The following is a 19,703-nucleotide window of genomic DNA, read 5'->3' as shown; positions in this document are numbered from 1 at the left end:
ACTATTAATTAATATTGACAAATATTTAAAATAAGCAAATTAGAAAAAGGAAAAGGAAAAAAATGATAAAAAAAACCAGCACATTATGTTATGGCATCTTAATGATTTGATTTCTTTTTGGACTTTGCTTTATCATCAAACTGAAACAACAAAACGAAGTTCAGTGAAGAAAAATGATAATGAAGAATTGGATGGTCACATGATTTGCTCGGAGAATTTACTTTTATTAAGGTTGGGTTTGTTAATTTATTATCATTGCTAATATGTTTATCATGAAAATTTACATATTTTTTCAGCTCAACTGACTTGTTAACTAAGATAGCTTCCATAGCGGGCATTCCCTAGTGGTTTCCTCCTTATGGTTGGAACGCATACCTCGATGTCAAGTCAATCCTCTAAAAGTGGTGCCAGCAATCAAAGGCGAGATAGAATCTTGCCCTTTAAGAACCATTTCATTGAGCATCCGAGAAAGCAGAATTCTAGAACCTAGCTCCCACTGCATTGAATGATTACTCCCAGGGGCAGGCTAGATCTCTCCATCAGAAATCAAGACTCCGATTCAAGGGAATAGAACTTCGTCCCTTCTTGAATGAGAGATCATAAGATTTTCAATACAGAAAGGTATACTCCTTGAAGGAGGAACAAACAAATAGATGAACAATAGAAGAACAAAGTGACTAATGATTGACATCCAACAAGACTTAGAGGAAGAAAGTGACTAACGATTGACATATAACAAGAGTTACAGTGTAAGGCGCACACTGTTAGTGACGCTACAAATGAGAAAGCATTATTACCCCTTAAGCAAGCAACAGCTTTCGCGCTAGGGGGTGGTCATCTACCTACTGTTGCTATGCTATCTTGTTTTTACGAACAAATGACCAAGCAAATAGAGGCGAAGCCAAAGTGTGCTTGCAGGCTATCCTGACTTGAAAAGTAATAAAACCTATTTGAAAAACTTTTATATATAACCATTATATCGATGATGCGGTATAACAAACAATTTATTATTGAACACATTAAAGGACTCATGTTGGGCTCAAAGCACTTAGACTTTTGCACCTTTTGTATCTTTATATAAATATTTGTTTACTACTCTTATCCCTAAATCTACAAAAATGTCCCCCCTCTCCCTCTTTGTTTATCCCTCCACTCCTTCAACATTTTTTTAAAAATTTTTTTTGACCATCTCCACTCTACTCCTTGAGCATTGAATACACAATTTTAAGTTCCATTTTTTGTTTTTCTTTATATTTTACATTTAATTTTTTGTTTTCCTCATTTCTTCTCACCTATATACATACATACATACATATATATTATTCATTTATCTTAACATCCAATCATAATTATTTATTTATCTATAACACTTTAACGATATACTTAAACGATATACTTATTTAATTAATAATTTGATATATTTTAACAGTATGTTTACTTAATTATAATGTTTGTCTACAAGCATAATATCTTAATATAATTAGTTAACCAACAAAAATATATTGCAATATAATTATTTATTTTTTGTCTTCGGTTAAGAGAAATTAAGCTGTAATTTTTTTTTTGTTTTAAATATCCATTGTTGTTTTGTTTCTTTTTTTTTTTTTCTAGTTGTTAATTAGTTTAGTTGTTTAAATTCTAATGAAATCATTTTTTCTTCAAGGATTGTATTTATTTTATTTTTATAAATTTGGATTCAATTTATCACACATTGAAAATCTAAATTTTCTCCCAAAAAATGTTTTTAACCTTTAATTTAGCAAACATTACGGTTACAATATAGGAAAAAATGTTGCATTTTTGTACATGCTTGTATCTTTACACTATCAATTAAAATATTACAAATTTTATCACTAAATTTTATATGCAATGGTATATCAATAACCAATCCCACGGAAAAGTAAACAAGTAAATTCTTCTCCTTTACATTCATTTTTAAAAAATTTAAGGAAAAAGAAAAAAAAAAGATAAAAGAAAAGATAACGCAAAATGCAATATCATAAGTTGCTTATAAATTTTAGCAATTTTTATCTTAGAAACTGAATTTAATCCAACTTGAAATTTATCTAGGATATAACTCATTGGATGGCCATGTTGTATTTTATTTTCTTGCAAACAACAATCAATTCATCCAATTTATGAGTCCCGAAAAAAGTCCAATCCTAAGGATTGAAAAGCCCTATTATTTTGTAGAATGTTAAGGACCAACTTTTTAAATTGGGGCAATCTGACATAACATGCATCTGTATTGTCTTAAAATATAAAAACAAGGGGAAAATTCATTTATGATTAATTACACTTCAAAAATAATAAAAAAATGATGTGAAGTTTGAAGCTAAGAGTGGAGCATATGCAAGGCATGTGCAAAATTTGTCAATATATAAAAGGATTAGGTGTTTACCCAATTTACTTTGAAGTTTGAATTTAAGAATGGAGTGGAGTGTAGTATGTGCATGACATGTTCTTTTTAACATTGATAAAATAAATGGTGTTAATATATTATCTTCAAGCTACACCATTTTTGAAGGTTAGGGGGTAAAGGCAAGGCTTTGAAAACTGGTATCGATAGAAATATCAAAAGTTCAAATTACAAAAATATTTATGAAAAATAAAAAAATTATCGAATATTGATAAAAATTCATAAAAATTATGAAATTTGATGAAATTTATTTTAAAAAATGAAAATTTTTATTGAAATTTCATAATTGGTTATTTAATCAATTAATTATTAAATTAACTATAAAAACTACAAAAATATTAAATGGATTTTATACTTCTGTTAGTGATGTATAGTAAGCGCTAATGATCTTAAATATATTATTATTGATAAAGAATACATATCTGATAAAAATATTTATTAATTAAGGTGTACAAAATAATTATTATAATTATATTATATGTCATAGAATGTTATTTCAATACCATATTGAATTTTTGGATGGTTAAAAATTGTTATTTTGAGATGTGAAATATGATAATTAATTATTAAAATTTTTATCTTCTTGATAATTTTGCATGTAATTGTTAATATGCCAACCATATGGATATTGTATTTAATGTGGCTATCATTGTTAATAATTATTATATAATATTGGTTGACAGTAATGCCTGCCTCGATTGGTGTCTCACTCTCTTGCTCAACCGATATTGTCCCTAGTTTTACCACCACATTCCGGATGGTAAGGTTTTTTTGTTTGGCTTCTCAATAAGTCACCCATCTTAGTATTGTTTCCATTGGAAGCCAAATACTCTAAAAAGGCTCCAGTTATTAAGAGAATGACTACTTTATATTTGAGCTATCACTACGCCACATTTACCCTGGTAGCATCTCCAATCCTCTGATTGTTCCCACTAGAAACCAGTCTCTCTGAAAAGGCTTTGATTTATTAAGAGAATGACTACTTTATATATGAATCATCACTATTCCACGCTTATACTTTACATATGAATCATCACTATTCCACAAATACCATGGTAGCATCATTCTAAAAAAGTACCGATTGTTAAAAGATTGTCGTTTGAACCATCATTATCCAGACGATATGGGATTGGATATCAATAGTCTTTGCAAATAAAGTAGCCTATCAGTGCTTCACAGCTGTCCATACTTACCCTGGTGGTATCACACAGGTTCATCAATGGTCGTCATGATCTATCCCAATGTATTGTATAATGATCTTGCTCCTTTTTGCCTCGCATCCTTCAAAGCTCATAGATCTTATAATACACCATGGGGCATAACATCTTCATTGGCATCTCTAGGATCGGGTACAAGTTTTGATATCATTTGTAATGCCTTCCCTTCACTAGCGTCCCACTCTCTTGGTTCACCAATATTGTCCTTATTGCATTCCAAATGATATGGAGTTTTTCTATTCAAACTTTTCAGGAGGTCATCCTTCCACTAAAGCACGCTTAACTTCAGAGTTTTTATAAATCATAAAGTTAACAGCTTTGAAGAGTCACTTTACTTTACATTTGAACTATTATTGTTCCAAACCCGAATGATGTGAGATTGGATATTAGGTCGCCTTTTCCAGCAAGGTAATTTACTAGTGCTTCGCACCCACCTAAACTTACTCTAGCTACATCACATTGGTTTACCTTTATTTGTTATAATCCATTCCGATGCATTGTTCATTGTTCTTGTCCTTTCTTGTTTCTCATCCTTCAAGGCTTACAAGTCATACATTAACTGCATGCAAAATTATTATCATTTGATAGTTAAGTTTGAGATGGCATCCACGAGTTATTACTTGATGATATTCCATAAATATTTCATCAATTCATTTAGCTATATTTTAGATAATATTTTCCCTGCACATCTTTATAATATAATATTTATCATTTATTTCATATTCATATTTTTACTTTTGTCTATATTATAATTTATAATATTTATAGAAATATTAAATTTATTATGCTAAAAAATAATGTATAGATGGGTAGTTAAACATCAATAATATTTATTAATTTTTTGATAAACAAATTAAAAAAAAATTAAATTTAATACAAATTTCCACAAATTTTGAAAATTTCCATGAAATGATGAAAAAAGTTTATGTGGATATTTGACAAAAATTTTGATGGAACTTTTATAGAAATGTAAGAAATTTCAATGTAAATTTTGAAAATTTTAATTTTCATTTGTGACCAAGATTTCCTATTTACCCTTTGGAAATAGGGAAATTTTGGTGAAATTTTCATGAAAATTTCAATTTTTAAACCTTGGGTGAAAATGACAAATATAAAGGTCGGGGTAAGTTGCAAAAATCGTAGAAGATCAGAAAACATTAGTGAAAAAATGCAATAAATAATATTCTGATTATTAATTTGGTTCTAGTCATTATGGTAATATTATCTTTAAAATTGCTAAGTGATTTGTAATGAAGCTAATGAATGATATCTCTTTCGTTATTTGTATCACACCATTCTTATCTGTATATTGGTGTATTAGCATGTATAATACAATAGTTATCTCTTATAATGGGTCTCTACCTAAATAGTGTATATATATATGGTTTTTACCTAATAATATGATGAGTTTTTTCCATATATTTCTTCAAAGTTTTACCAATGATGTTACTTTCTCCTCTAGTTCTCAATTGAATCCACTCATCATTGTCTAGGATGAACCTCATGGTCAAACTTTTATAGTCCTCAACTTTGCCTCCTAAACACCTTTGAAAATCAAGGAAACCATGTACTTTTCGCGGATAGCATAGTTCGACTCTTTGTCAATTGCCTATGACTAAAACGGATCTCTGAATGGTTCCTATCCCTATCTTCCTACAATTATTACTGATACAACTTTAAATTCTCCATTTTATATTCTAAGGCAAGATGAATTTCTCCTTAATGCTCTTCTTACAACTTTAACTCCTGATGTATCTCATCTAATTTCTAATGCTAAAACTTCATTTGAGGCCTATACTAAATTGGTCACTCATTTTCAATCCCATATCATAAGGCTACGTGAATGTTTGATCAAGCCCTAAGGTTAACGTTTGATCGTTGCATGTCTCCTTGATGTTAAAATTGCTGCCAATGAATTATCCCCTCTCAATATTCCAGTGAGTGATGATGATCTTACATTATATACGTGAAATGGTTTGGCTCCATGATTAAAAGATATATGCATTGCCTTTTATATAGGGAATCTTTTGTTTCTTTTGATGATTTGCATGAACAACACTTCGAATATGAGTCCTACCTTAAAAGACTCTACTCAAACGGACTCTATGATACATATCACTACTCACATGGTCCATAAGTCTTCACCAATGTCTTCATCCAAGAGATGTTCCCGTCCAACTTGTATCCCACTTATGTTGCCTCACACTGGTTTTCTACAATCATCAAACTTTGGCAAAACAAGTACCTATAAAGGCAAATGTCAACTATATGATCAACTAGGTCATTTGGCAAAATATTGCCCAGCACTCAAACAGTGGACATATACCCCCATATGGTTATCTCCTCCAGGTTTTTGGGTAAATCCCTCTCCTTATGCTTATAATGTTAATTAAACTAATCAAGAACTTTTAGGACCTTAACCAACAAAGCCTCTTTCTCCCCATCTGAACTAGCTCCTTGACTTCGAAGTTTCTTATCATGTCACCATTGATTTTCATAGGCACTCAATACCCCTTTCTGATTATCTGTTATAAATGTAATGGTCCTCCTCTTTGCCATACCAATATATTTATGTAGTAGCTCTACAAACTAAGACCAACTATTTAGGTTTTCAGCCTCACGAATGACAACTGCAATTGGAAACAAATTATTACTTGCATCTAAATAAATAGCAGTTAGTAAAACCCCTCCAAAGGGCCCTCTAAGATTGCACCCATCAAAACCAATAAATGGTTTGCAACCATTCGAATAACCTTACTTTGAGCTAAAAAACTAAGAAGAAAAAAAACCTCTCAAATCAAGGGTATCTAGACAGAACAGGCCTAATTGACTTAAATCAATGCTACTATTCCAGGATTCACAATCTTAAGAATACTAGCATACTTTTGTAACTTAGGATAACTATTTGCATGCTCACCACTAAGTGAAGCAAATGCAATTCTTTTAGCCATATACCATTTCTGTTTGTGACATTCAACTCCAAACATCACTTCCTCTTTAATTCTTTTATACTTTGCATCTGGATTTGACCTAAATCAATCTCCTAATTGATTGGCAATCCAGGTACTTGTAGCAACTGGATTCTCTATGACCCTCTCACATGTGTGTTCCTCAAAATAAGCTTTTATTTTGAAAGTTATCCCATCATAAGTGGAGATGCATCTAATGTTCTCACAACATGCAACAATCCTTATACTCCTATTCTTTGTCAACCTAAAACCCTTTTGTACAACATATGCATTCAAGACTTTTATAAACTCCTACACATTCTCAAAAACTTGAAAAATGCCAATTTGATTTCTCCTTTAGCTAAAGGTTTATATACATATCCATTCTTTCCTCTAGACAACCTTGTCGCTAGACTGTCATCCTTAGAGTCAAATCCAATCGACAAATCCTCACCATTTACCTCATAATTTAATAAATCTATCTCACTGCCACTTCCACTGCCATCACCACCATTGTCCATTGTCACATTTACATCTTACCCCGACAAAAATGTAAGAGTATCTTCAATGATCTAATAATTAGGTGTATCTATCTAAAAGAAAGCTTTGTTACATTAAACTAACAAACAATCATTTAAAAAAACCTTTTTTTAATGATACTATGCAAGAATTCTATCAAGCTAAGATAGCATTAGAAATAATAGAAGATGTCTAACAGATCTCCTACTTAGAGCATCCTCAACATTTCTATTTATTCAAATTTATGTGGCAAGGGATTTGGAAGGTGTTGAAACTTAAATGATATAGCATTTATCAATAGATAATGTCTATTTAAATTATTTCTCCAATGGATCATTTAGAATTTTAAATGAAATAAGTTGGCATGTTGAGAGAGAAAAGAGAAAAGAGAAGAGGTTGTGAATTGATGAGGATAGAGAAGAGAGAAAAGGCTAATTTATGACGTACATTGTCTAACAAACCATCTACTTATAGAAGGTCTGTTAGATAGCTTCTATTATTATTATTATTATTATTATTATTATTATTTATGTCACCCTAGTTTAACATATCTCTTGTAGGCACCATTGGAATTTTTTTTTTTTTTTTTCTAAAAGGTATCAATCTAATGTAAGAAAATTTCTTTTTCAAATAGACAGAATCAATGAACATTTCATTAGAGATGCTCTTATAAAAGGTCTGTTAAACATAATGGGTCATAATTCAGTCTCTTTCTCTCTCCTCTATCCTTATCAATTCATAGTCTCTTCTATTTTCTCTCTCTCTCATAATATATTAACTCATTTTATTTAAAATTCTAAACATGACCCAATAGAGAATAATTTTAAAATAGACATTGTTTATTGAGGCACTATATCACTCAAGTATCAATAACTTCCACATTCTTTCCCAAATAAACTTCAATTGATAAAACCGTTAGAAATGCTCTAATATGCATACATTTAAGCTGTTGGTTAAAAGAAACTTTTCTTCTAGGTAAATATTAATTTTTTTATAATTTACAAAAACATCAACTAAAAAAACTGGAAAGCTTAACTAAAAAGATGTATAAACTATCGATAAGAAAATACAACATTAATTATATGTTATTAATTATATGTTATTCTCCTGTTTGCTTATGTATTTTTACTATTATTGTTATTATTATTTTTGTAAAGAAAACTGTTCATTAAAAATATCAGATTTATTGAAAAACAGTTTTGAAAGGAAAAATTAATAAATAAATATAAAAGTGAAAAGTTAGTGATTAATATAGTAAATAAAGTAGATATTCCCAAAAAAAATATAGTGATTATACACTTAGTAAAATTAAATTCCCTTTAAATATCTTGTTCTTTTTTGTTTTTTCAAAAACGAATTTGAAAACTTAAAATTTTGTTAATATATATTTTTAATTAATTTTATTTAAACTATGCTATAGTTTTTAAGTTTTTCAAAAAAAAAAAAAAATCAAATAAAATTTTTTAACTAAGTGATAATTTGTCAAATCTATTTAATTAAATGTATTATCAAATATATTTAACTAAATATATTATAATATTTTTCAAATATATTTAACTAAATGTATTTATCAAATATATAACTTATTAAAAAAAAGCTTATGTAATTAAAATTATCATATATATTTTTTAGAAAAAAAAGAAAAATTACATAGTTTAAATAGAATTTAACTAAAATAAAGAAAAAAATAAATTTGAAAATTTTAAATTAATTATTGCAAAAGAAAGAAACAAAAGGAGTTTACAAATAATCTAACTTTTAATGAAGGTATAAAAATAAAATTAGATTTATAAATGATTTTTTTTTTTTTTTTAAATCTTAGGAATGTTTTTGTATGTGCTTCAAATCTCAAAGAATGTAAACGAAATATTTTTTAAATTCTAGTGTTTGAAAAGTTAAAAAATGTCAAAACTGAAATCAAATGAACATATAAGAAATAAAGTAGATATTCACAAATTTGAAAAAAAAAAAGAAAAAAAAAAAAAGAAGGGAAATACAGTGAATTTTATTGTTTGGAAAGTTAAAGGACAAAATTGAAAATCAAATGAACCTTCTTGCTCCAGGCAATGACGCTTCCGGTTTTAAAAAAACTGGCCAAACGGGCCTTACGTACTTCAAGGAAAAATAAATAAATAAAATAAAATAAAATAAATTAGTTTGAAGCAAGTCGAATTGTTTGGATGCGTGGAGATGATAATTCTGGCACAAATTAGATAATCTCAACCCTCCTCCTTCCCAGAATAAGAGCACGGTTAAGTCGTTACCAATCAGAGTGGCCCGTAGAATGCCCTACGATGTCATACCCTATTAATTTCGACACTTCTAAAACCTCCAAAAAGCTTGCATTGGTCGTGGATTGGATTCTAAGCGGGTCTGCATTGTGCTCCGCAAGATGGCCATGGAAGCTGATCAAGCTGCAGTTGGTGGTGGCATTTCAGTTGTGAGTTTTTCTTTTTTCTTTTTTTTTTTTGGTAGATTTTTCTGAAATGAAAGGGGGAAACTTCTTTTGGTTTGTAATGTTCAAATGATTTTGACAATGAAATGAGTTTCATTGCTTTCAGAGTTGGATCGTTTAAAAGAAATTGTAAACATGCATGGTATGAGTTTTTGAATTCTTACCATTTTTCTTGCACTTATGGAAGTTGGAACACTTTTTTCTTTGTCTTGTAAGGAGGAATAATTATTGCAAGTTTTCATGGACTGGGGCAGAGGTGCCCAATATAGTTTTTTGGATGTTCGATCACCAATTTGATGGGTTTCTATTATTATTATTATTATTATCATTATTATCTATGAGCAAAAAAATTATTATTATTATTTTCTGTTTAATTTCTTGATATATAGCTGGAGATTGTGGTATCTACCCCATGTGTATTTTAGATTGTTAAAAATATTACATTAATTCCATTTTCGGCAATTATAGACTTCTAATCATGAGAATTATTGTGCTTTCTTTTCTCTCATGCACAGCTTATACAACAGCTGGTAGATGATGACCATCCTGCAACAGTCTTTGGAGTAGTAATTACTCTGTAGCTTATGTGGATTTTCTGACATTTTAATTGGTTAGCATTATTAAAATTTTATCTTTTCTTTTTTTGGGGTTTTGGTTTTTATTTTTGTAGCCGCTAAAGCAAGGTGTTTGACCCAATAAGGCACCAAAGTTTAGACAAGTGAAACTGCTTATGTGTTTGTCTACAGTTTACTCTAGGAACACAAAATAACATGTTGATGAGGAAGAGCCATCTTGTTAAGTTCTTGAAATCATAAAAAAAAAAATGAAAAATAAATAAAAAATAAAAAATCTGCCATTGAGCCTAAATGTTCAGGATGAAGCACATCTTATTTTGACAGAACCTATGATATATAGCTGTTCACACTCCGCTTTTTTTTTTTTTTTTTTTTTTTAGCTCATTGAGAGTGATCCTCATAAAGTATTTAGGTGTCCAATTTGGGAACATGCTTTTTTGGGGAAAACTTCTACCCATCCTATCATATGGGGATTCAATTATCTCTCATTCTCATATACCATAATTCTTTCTGTGAACAATAATCAAAGATTATTAAGGGTTTATATCTATATGTGTATATATATATATATAGCTGATGATTGAAACATAAAAACAAAAACAAAAGTAAAGTTCCATTAACACCAAAACAAAAACCCTTCAACAGAAAAAACATAAACTAATTAAGAGTTCGCATTTAAAAAAAAAAAAAAAAAACACATAAATCTGATTAATGAAATACTAAATAGCTAGTTGTCATGAGTGGTAAAAAGAGTAGGAGGGTGTAGCAGCGTTTGAGGAGAGAATAAATGGTTTCGTTCAAATCATATGGCAACCTTTTGTATTTGCTCTCTAAGATCCCCTGCTCCCACTCCAACTGGCTCGCTTGTTTCCACAGATTCCCCAAGTTGTCTCTTTCCTCTTCCTCCACACACTTTACTTCTAATCCTTTTTCCTCGCAGTATTCGTGAAATAATTTGGTGAAAGCATTACCACTTTTATTTTCGCTTTCATTTTTGTTGATGATTTTCTGCTTCTTCTTCTTGTTATCGTCGTCATCAGCAGTATCATTGATTTTGTCGTTAACCATCACCTTCTTCCTTTTCTTCTCTCCGGATTCGGGGTCGGATACACATTTGTCCCACATCTGCTTGGATAGCTCGAACACCCTTTTGCTATGCGAATCATAATCAATTGACAAGTTTGGATCCGCCAGTTTGTTTTTTTTTTGTTTTGCATAAACTTTCTCTTTAAGCATTTGACCTTGTCGGTGAACTGTTTTCTTGATACATCAGGTACTAGAGAATCCTTGAAAACTGAATAATAATAGGTGATGTTGTTTTTTTTCCCCAAGGATGAAGATGATTTTTAAATAATTATAATGGGTGGTGATGTTTTTTTTCCCCAAGGATGACGTTGATGTCTGAAGATGATTTCATCTTTGGGGAAAAAAAACAACATCATCCATTATTATTCAATTTTCAAGGATTCTCTAGTGGTTGATGTATCAAGAGAACAACTCACTGACAAGGTCAAATGCTTAAAGAGAAAGTTTATGTGAAACAAAAAACACAAACTGGCAGATCCAAACTTGTCAATTGATTATGATTCGCATAGCAAGAGGGTGTTCGAGCTATCCAAGCAGGTGTGGGATGAATGTATATCCGACTCCGAATCTGGAGAGAAGAAGAGAAAGAAGGTGATGATTAACGACAAAATCGATGATACTGCTGATGACAACGATAACAAGAAGAAGAAGAAGAGGGGAAAATTATCAACGAAAATGAAAGCAAAAGTAAAAGTGGTAATGCTTTCACCAAATTATTTTACGAATACTGCGAGGAAAAAGGATTAGAAGTGAAGTGGTTGGAGGAAGAGGAGAGAGACAGCTTGGGGAATCTGTGGAAACAGGCGAGCCAGTTGGAGTGGGAGCAGGGGATCTTAGACAGCAAATACAAAAGGTTGCGATATGACTTGGACAAAACCATTTATTCTCTCTTGAAACGCTGCTACACCAAATCTCCTGCTCTTTTTACCACTCATGACAACTAGCGATTTAGTCTTTCATTAATCAGATTTATGTGTTTTTTTTTTTTTTTAAATTCAAACTCTTAATTAGTTTATGTTTTTTCTGTTGAAGGATTTTTGTTTTGGTGTTAATGGAATTAACTTTTGTTTTTGTTTTTATGTTTCAATCGTCAGCTATATATATATATATATATACACACACATATAGATATAAACCCTTAATAATCTTTGATTATTGTTCGAAGAAAGAATTATGGTATATGAGAATGAGAGGTAATTGAATCCCCAATAAAGCACCAATGTTCTGATTCAGCATGTTAATGAGAGGTAATTGAATCCCCAATAAAGCACCAATGTTCTGATTCAGCATGTTAGCATATAAAATTACATTCATGCTTCAATAACTTTCTAAATTCAACTCTAGATTGAAAACTGGTTACTCAAAGGTATTACCAGAGAAATGATTATATAAAAAGCATTTAGAATGTTAAGGTGAAGTGAGAAAATAAAATTTTAAAGTCTCTAATTAATGCTTCGGCTTTAAAACAAAAAGTTTAAAGAATGAAAGACACACACAAGAGATTAGCAGTCAAGAGTAAAGTTATTCTGCATATCAATTTCTCATCATTGTTGTTCAAGTCCAGAGATAGCCTAGGAATAATCTCCATCTTATTTGGTGACAGAGGTTTATCCTGTTTCAGCATTAGATGGCATAAAGCATATTTCAGCCCTCAAAAAAAAAAAAAAAAAAAAAAAATTCTGTTAAAATTTTGTTAGAATATTAATTTGATGAAATAAAGTGGATGGTGACAAAAAATTGATTGTCATATAGCGATTCTCAAAATAAAAATTTTAAATAAGAAAATAAATCTGATTAGTTGTTATTTTTTTGTTTCCTTAATTTCCAAGACCAATCTAATAGGGGACACTCTACTCAATTTTTTTATAGTCTCCTCCCTTAATAAATTCGTTTTGGTTTTAATGGGAAAAAAAAAAAAAATCAGCTTCATGTGTTTTATTTATTTTAAAAAAATAAAGTTACTACGACCACTTTTATTTTATTTTATCTATTATTTTGGTTTAGATCTTGTGAAAATTTCAGGACATAACAATAGAATAACTATACTTGGTTGGTGGTATACAAGCTAAGATATTATTTATTGTTTTTGAGTTATGTGGAGGTTATTGTTCTGAAAATATTATGCATATAATTTTTAGTAAAATGAAAATATGAGATGGTATGAAAATATATTAAAAGTAAAACTATGAATAACTGTTAAGAAATATTTAATCTTCACAAAAGTTTTACCCGTAGTTTACTTATTATTATTATTATTTTAACTTGTAGTTTATTGATATGCAAATTTTCTCCATTTGTGGCAAGCATCATCTTAAAAAGTTGTTGTATGTAACTTTTGCATTAACATGGATTGATGTATTTCATTTACATCAGTATAGTCAGAAAAATTGGGGGAAAAAAAGAATTTTTTTTTTTAACAAGTATTTGAACTCTTAATTTAATGTGCTTCTGCAGGAATGATTCAGTGATAAAAGTAATTGTAAAATAGTCATCTAAGTTCAAATCCTTCGTTCCAATATTTAAAATTAAAAAAAAAAACAAAAAAACAAAAAAACCCCTCAATTCAAGGTGAAATTTGTAATTAAAATGTAAGTTTTATAGCATTTCTAAAATAAAGAAGTTTGAAGCAAGTAAAATGGAGTGGCGCGTACAATAGATTGTAGTTTGGCGGGCCTTCTTGCTTAAAACCGGAAGCCTGAACCAACAGCACGTGTCGTCTCACGTGCTTGGTCCATCGCCACCTCCGCAGTCATTGCTTGCCTTTGTATCAATAGGTATGTACTACTCTTTGATTTCTTCTCCCTTGGGATCAATTTCGAAACTTCGAAAAACCTCCATAGAAGCTTGCATTTATCCTGCATTGTATTCTTATTTTCAGACAGACCCAGTTGGGCAATTTCAGTATTATTTGGTGGGGTTGAATTTCTTCTCCAAGTTAACTCGGGAATCTAAGGGGTTTTACATTGTGGCTTACTCTCTATTTCGTTTTTGTGCAGCACAGAGATGGCCATGGAAGCTGCTCAAGCCGCAATTAGTTAGTAGTAGCATCTCGCTTTGAGTTATTTAACATATTAATTTATTTATTTGGATTTTTTTTTTTTTTTTCTGAAATGAAATTGAGAAACTTCTTTCAGTCTTAAATTATAGACTAGAGGCAGAACTTTGTTGAAATGATTTTGACAATGAAATGAGTTTTGGATTGTATTATCAGACTTTGAATTCTCACCATTTTTCTTGCACTTGTGGAAGTTGGAAATTTTTTTATTTTTAGGGCCTTGTGAGGAGAAACTATTCCTACAAGTTTGCATCGATTGGGGTTTATTTTTATTTTTGCGGCCCCTGAGGCAAGATGTTTAGCCCAAGAAAGAACCAAACTTTATCCATGTAAAACTGCCATATGAACGCAAAATAACGTGTGATCATGAGAAAGAGCCATCTTGTTCAGTTATTGAAGTCATAAAAGATAACATGTTCATGAGGAAGAGCTTAATGTTCAGGACGAAGTACATCTATTTCTGACAGGACCTTTGATATATGTAGTTCATTAGGAGTGGTCATGGTGAATACATTCAGGTATCCAATTTGGTTACCAATATATGCATCCTATGAGAAGCTCAAAATCCAAGTGTTTCTCTCTTTTTTTATTTTATTTTTTTCTTTTTAACAACTATAAAAGGTGGAATGAATTTGTTTCAATTATATTTTCCTTTACACTGTTTTGCGTGTCTATTTCTGAAGCTGCTAAATACTCCGCAGGTTGGAACAGTATTAAATATTGAAGATGCCAAAAAGGCAACAATTGCAGCGGCCAAATTTCTCATGAGTAAGCAATGGTGAAGGTAAGAGTTTTAGACTTGTGAAATCCCATATCTTTGTCTGATTTTTGATATGATACATAAAAAATTGTGAAATAGTATTATTCTCTCTCTCTCTCTCTCTCTCTCTCGCTATATATGTAAATATATATCAATCTATTTATCTTATTTTATGTTTTTCCATTTCCTTATCAATAATCAGGACATTCTGGATGCTTCCCAGAGGGGTGAAGTTTTATATATGCCTGGGCTAATGACCCAATAGAGTTATGAACATATAGAAAATGTTTGTCTATTGAGGTTTCTTTTCATTTTTCCTTGAACTTGATTTGTTGTAGTATTTGTATTCTAATTCTTTACTTTATAACTACAGCGGCAAATCTAAAGATGTTAAATCTCTGTCAATTGCATTTTTCTTAACATTCTTTTGAGATTATAATTCTTAAATCATTTTTCCTTCAAAGATAATTTAAGAATCTATATGTGGCTTCCAGATATTTTCTACACATGATGTTGGTGCCAAAATTGTTGAGGTGAGTCTTACTGTTCATGTTTCTTCTACAAAAATTGATTATCGTCAACATGGATGTGAACTGCACTTCCTTCTTGCATAATAAATGGATTTATAAATTTGTCTGCTTGTCCCTCATAATTCCAATTAGAATTTTTGTTAAGCACATTATGTATCTTACATATTGATATGGAAAATGTTCTGATTCAGCATGTTAGCATATAAAATTACATTCACGCTTCAATAACTTTCTAAATTCAACTCTAGTTTGAAAACTGGTTACTCAAAGGTATTACCAGAGAAATGATAATATAAAAAGCATTTAGAATGTTAAGGTGAAGTGAGAAAATAAAATTTTAAAGTCTCTAATTAATGCTTCGGCTTTAAAACAAAAAATTTAAAGAATGAAAGACACACACAAGAGATTTAGCAGTCAAGAGTAAAGTTATTCTGCATATCAATTTCTCATCATTGTTGTTCAAGTCCAGAGATAGCCTAGGAATAATCTCCATCATATTTGGTGACAGAGGTTTATCCTGTTTCAGCATTAGATGGTGTAAAGTATATTTCAGCCCTCAAGAAGCCTTGTCCTCGCATCTTGATTTTCCCTTCTTTTTTTTCTTTTTCCAAAGCTCCAGCCTTTCATCTTATGACATTACATAGACGTCCTTGTATGTATCATCTTACTTGCTGTCTCAGTGTCCAAGCATTTCTTGCACGGTGTATCCCAACATTCTTACTTCTCAATTTTATTTAAAGTTCATGTGCTAGACCTACATGATATGAATGCGTTGTTTATAGTTTAGAATTTAAACTATATAATCCTACGTTGACAGATTCAATGCAACATTTTCCCAAAAGCAAGATACTGATTCATTGATGTTTGACACTAACGCACATATTATTTTCGTTTGTTACAGATTCAGTTGGTGAATATATAGTTCAGGGAGCATCATCCCCCCCCTTTTTTTTTTTTTTATCGGATCCCATATTTAGTCAAAATAATTTCAATGAAATATATCACTTGCATATATTGCGGCTTTGGAGGGGAATGAAGCTGTGTAACGGTTAGCTTCATTGCGGTTTGGGGACATCTCATAACTTAATTGTGTTCTTCTATTCTTCGCATTTTACACGTCCTGTTTTAATATCCCTCTATTCAGTACTCTCTTCTCTCATTTATTTCTCATATTCTCTTTATTTATGTTCTTCTCGCCAGTTCATATAGACTAAACTAGATTCACATGTTTCTCTCTTCTCTCATTTATTTCTCATATTCTCTTTATTTATGTTCTTCTCGCCAGTTCATATAGACTAAACTAGATTCACATGTTTCTCTCTTCTCTCATTTATTTCTCATATTCTCTTCTATTTCCCATTATTGGCCTGTTTGATTGTTATGCGGCACGAGGAAGGGCATGTCAAATTACCCCAGGGGTTAGTCAATAGTTTTCATCCGGATCATCATACCAGGGGAAGATCACGCATAAGTTGGGGATAGTGCTATTGGGTTTCCTCAAAGACATGTACTAGCAGATTAATTAAATCAGGGTATGAATCTAATCCTTTATCAATTGATCATCACATTACCATCTAAATCTGATCTTTGCTCGCAGTTGAGTTTGACTTACAATTTTGTTGATACTGGTTTTGGTACAGACCAGGGGGGCTTAGTCGACAATAAAAAATTCCTAATCTGACAAGCTGAAAACTGAGCTTCGATTGCTTTCCATATTATGCTAAGATATTAGATTATAGTGAGAAAAATATAAAGCATAGGCAGGTTTAACTTCTTTTACTATGTTTAAGTGATAAATTTGAGTTCTCAATATATTGGGGTTTACAAAGCATAGGCAGATTTCACTTCTTTTACTATGTTAAGTAATAAATTTGAGTTCGGTAATAAATTTGAGTTCGGTAATATATTGGGGTTGGTTTAGTTGCAATTTCAGTTATCAATAATTATACTGTTCATGAATTTTTGCAACAATCTCCTCTCATTCAAATATCCAAAATTTCTAAGCTATTTTATTCTTCTCTTTGCAGGGTCATTAGGGGGGAAAAAATGACATATCAGTAGTGTACAAAACTCAGAATCTGAAAATTTCCTCCCAGATGCAGATTGACCGTAGTTGTTTGATTTTTCAGTTTTCTTTCTTTTTTGATCCCTATCAGTGTTTGAACTATGTAAATATAGATTATAAATGCATATAAATTTTCTTTCTTGAGAATAGAAATTTGACAAAATCATCTTCTTGCATTCGATTCAAAGAAAGTAATGAATCTTATAACCAACATACAATTATTATATAATAATCTATCAACATCTTGAGCATATACAGTAAAAAACTAAAACCAAATTACAAAAACAGAGTTAAACATATCCTTTACAATGGACGCCTGCACAGAGGACAGGAATTTTGATTCTCCAGCCACTTAACAATGCAGTTTTGGTGGTAAAGATGTTTACAACCAAAACGGATTAACTCAGTTCCAGCAGTGAACTTCTCCAAGCAGATACAGCAACCACCCAGCTCTCCATTGTCACCATTCTCTGCAACCACTCTTTCATGGGTAGTCATCCTCAACCTATCAACAGTCTGAGTCTGAGTTCTTGAACCTGTTGAATCCGATGACGATGGCAATCTGCTGGGCGCCTGATCAATTATCAACTGATCATCAATGAACTGAAAGTTGCGATGATCATCACCATGTGGCATATTACCGTTGGAAACCAAATCAGGATCAACGACCAGTTCTGATGATCTAACAACTAGATCCACTTGAGCATCCAAGGAAAACAGCCGTGTCTGCAGCAAAGCCGCGGCTAAGACATTAGAAGCGAGACGATCAGTGGAGGAGTGTGGGAGGCGAAACCCAGAAACTTGAGAGAGAAAGTTATTGATGTGGTTGCGGAAGATGGGACGTTGTCGAAGGAGATGGTTGGGCAAGAAGAGAGACGTGTGGAGTTGGGGAGCAAGAGGGTAGGAAGAAACTTGAACAACAAGGCCTCCGGGGGTGGTTCGAAGCTCTCGTCTCAAAGTCTGGTTCAGAGAGACGTTGAGGAATATTCCACTCGAAGGCAGCTCAGTCGACCAAGGCAGAGAGCGGCTTTGGGACACTTCCACACTAATCGCCATTCATATAATTTTGATTAAATCCAATGCAGAAAACCAACTTTTTGCAAAATCCAACAGAAAAAACTGAAGAAAGAACAAATTGAAGAAGAACTGGAGGAAATGAAGAAGAAAGGAAAGAATAAGTATTGCAGAAGAAGAAAAGGCGGAAAATATTTGAAGCATGATATGTATAAGGAACCATGAAAAATAACGCGGCTGTAAAAAAGGAAACCATTGTTTTGACAAAATTACCCTTCAAGAAAAAAGGAAACCATTGTTTTGACAAAATTACCCTTAAAAAAAAAGGAAACCATTCTTAAAATCACAACCAACAAAATTTTATTTAATAAGCCTCATACTTTTAACCTCATAACATAATGAGGTTATGATTTTCCCCCGGCGGGGGGGGGGGGGGGGGGGGGGGGGAGAAGGTACAATGTGTAAACTGTTATTCTTTTTTTTTTTTTTTTTTAATAAATTTGTTTTCATAAGATTGGTTTTGGATCTTCATTAAATTATAGTAAATTTTTGTTATTTCTGCCAAAAAAAAAACAATATTGAGTAAAACTTTATTATTATATTAGAGTGATAGAGTGAGGTGGACAGTGACCAGAAACTGATTGTCAACCAATATTAAATTGTCACAGCAATTCTCAAATTAAATTTTTTTAATAAAGGAAAGAAATTATATATATATATATATATATACATTTATTTATTTAATTTCGTTAGACCAGTCTTGGTTTCATTAGTTTTTTTTTTCATTACATACTTGTGTCTTTAAAATGTCAGTCTAGTTTAAGACAAAAATATGTTAGTTAATGGTATTATACAAGAAATAGCTACCCATATATATATATATATATATATGGCTTCCAAAAATTTTAAAAAAAAGAAAAAAACTACTTTATTTGTTAAGTTAATTAGCTTTTAGTTTTAATTAAATTATATATTATTTTTCTTTATCTCGTTATATGTAATTTGCTTATCTGAAATATTTGTTAGTGATCATTAGAATTTATTAGGTATGTAAGTTAAC

At 31.0% G+C, this 19,703-nt stretch overlaps 1 long non-coding RNA gene across 6 annotated transcripts; it reads left to right on the top strand.

The window, feature by feature from the left end:
• The first annotated feature begins 9,217 nt into the window (after positions 1-9,217).
• LOC132804972 (uncharacterized) lies at positions 9,218-17,805 on the top strand. Of its 6 annotated transcripts, XR_009640359.1 has the most exons (6): positions 9,218-9,543; positions 10,074-10,168; positions 13,674-14,792; positions 14,976-15,058; positions 15,237-17,096; positions 17,592-17,805. It is a non-coding gene; the product is annotated as an uncharacterized LOC132804972 (long non-coding RNA). The 6 variants fall into 6 exon arrangements; XR_009640358.1 differs by having other exon boundaries at positions 13,674-13,993; positions 14,098-17,096; XR_009640356.1 differs by having other exon boundaries at positions 9,219-9,543; positions 14,976-17,096.
• The last annotated feature ends 1,898 nt before the right edge of the window (positions 17,806-19,703 follow it).

Source organism: Ziziphus jujuba, chromosome 8 (assembly GCF_031755915.1).
Source record: "Ziziphus jujuba cultivar Dongzao chromosome 8, ASM3175591v1".
NCBI lineage: Eukaryota > Viridiplantae > Streptophyta > Magnoliopsida > Rosales > Rhamnaceae > Ziziphus > Ziziphus jujuba.
This window is presented reverse-complemented; position numbering and strand designations above follow the sequence as displayed.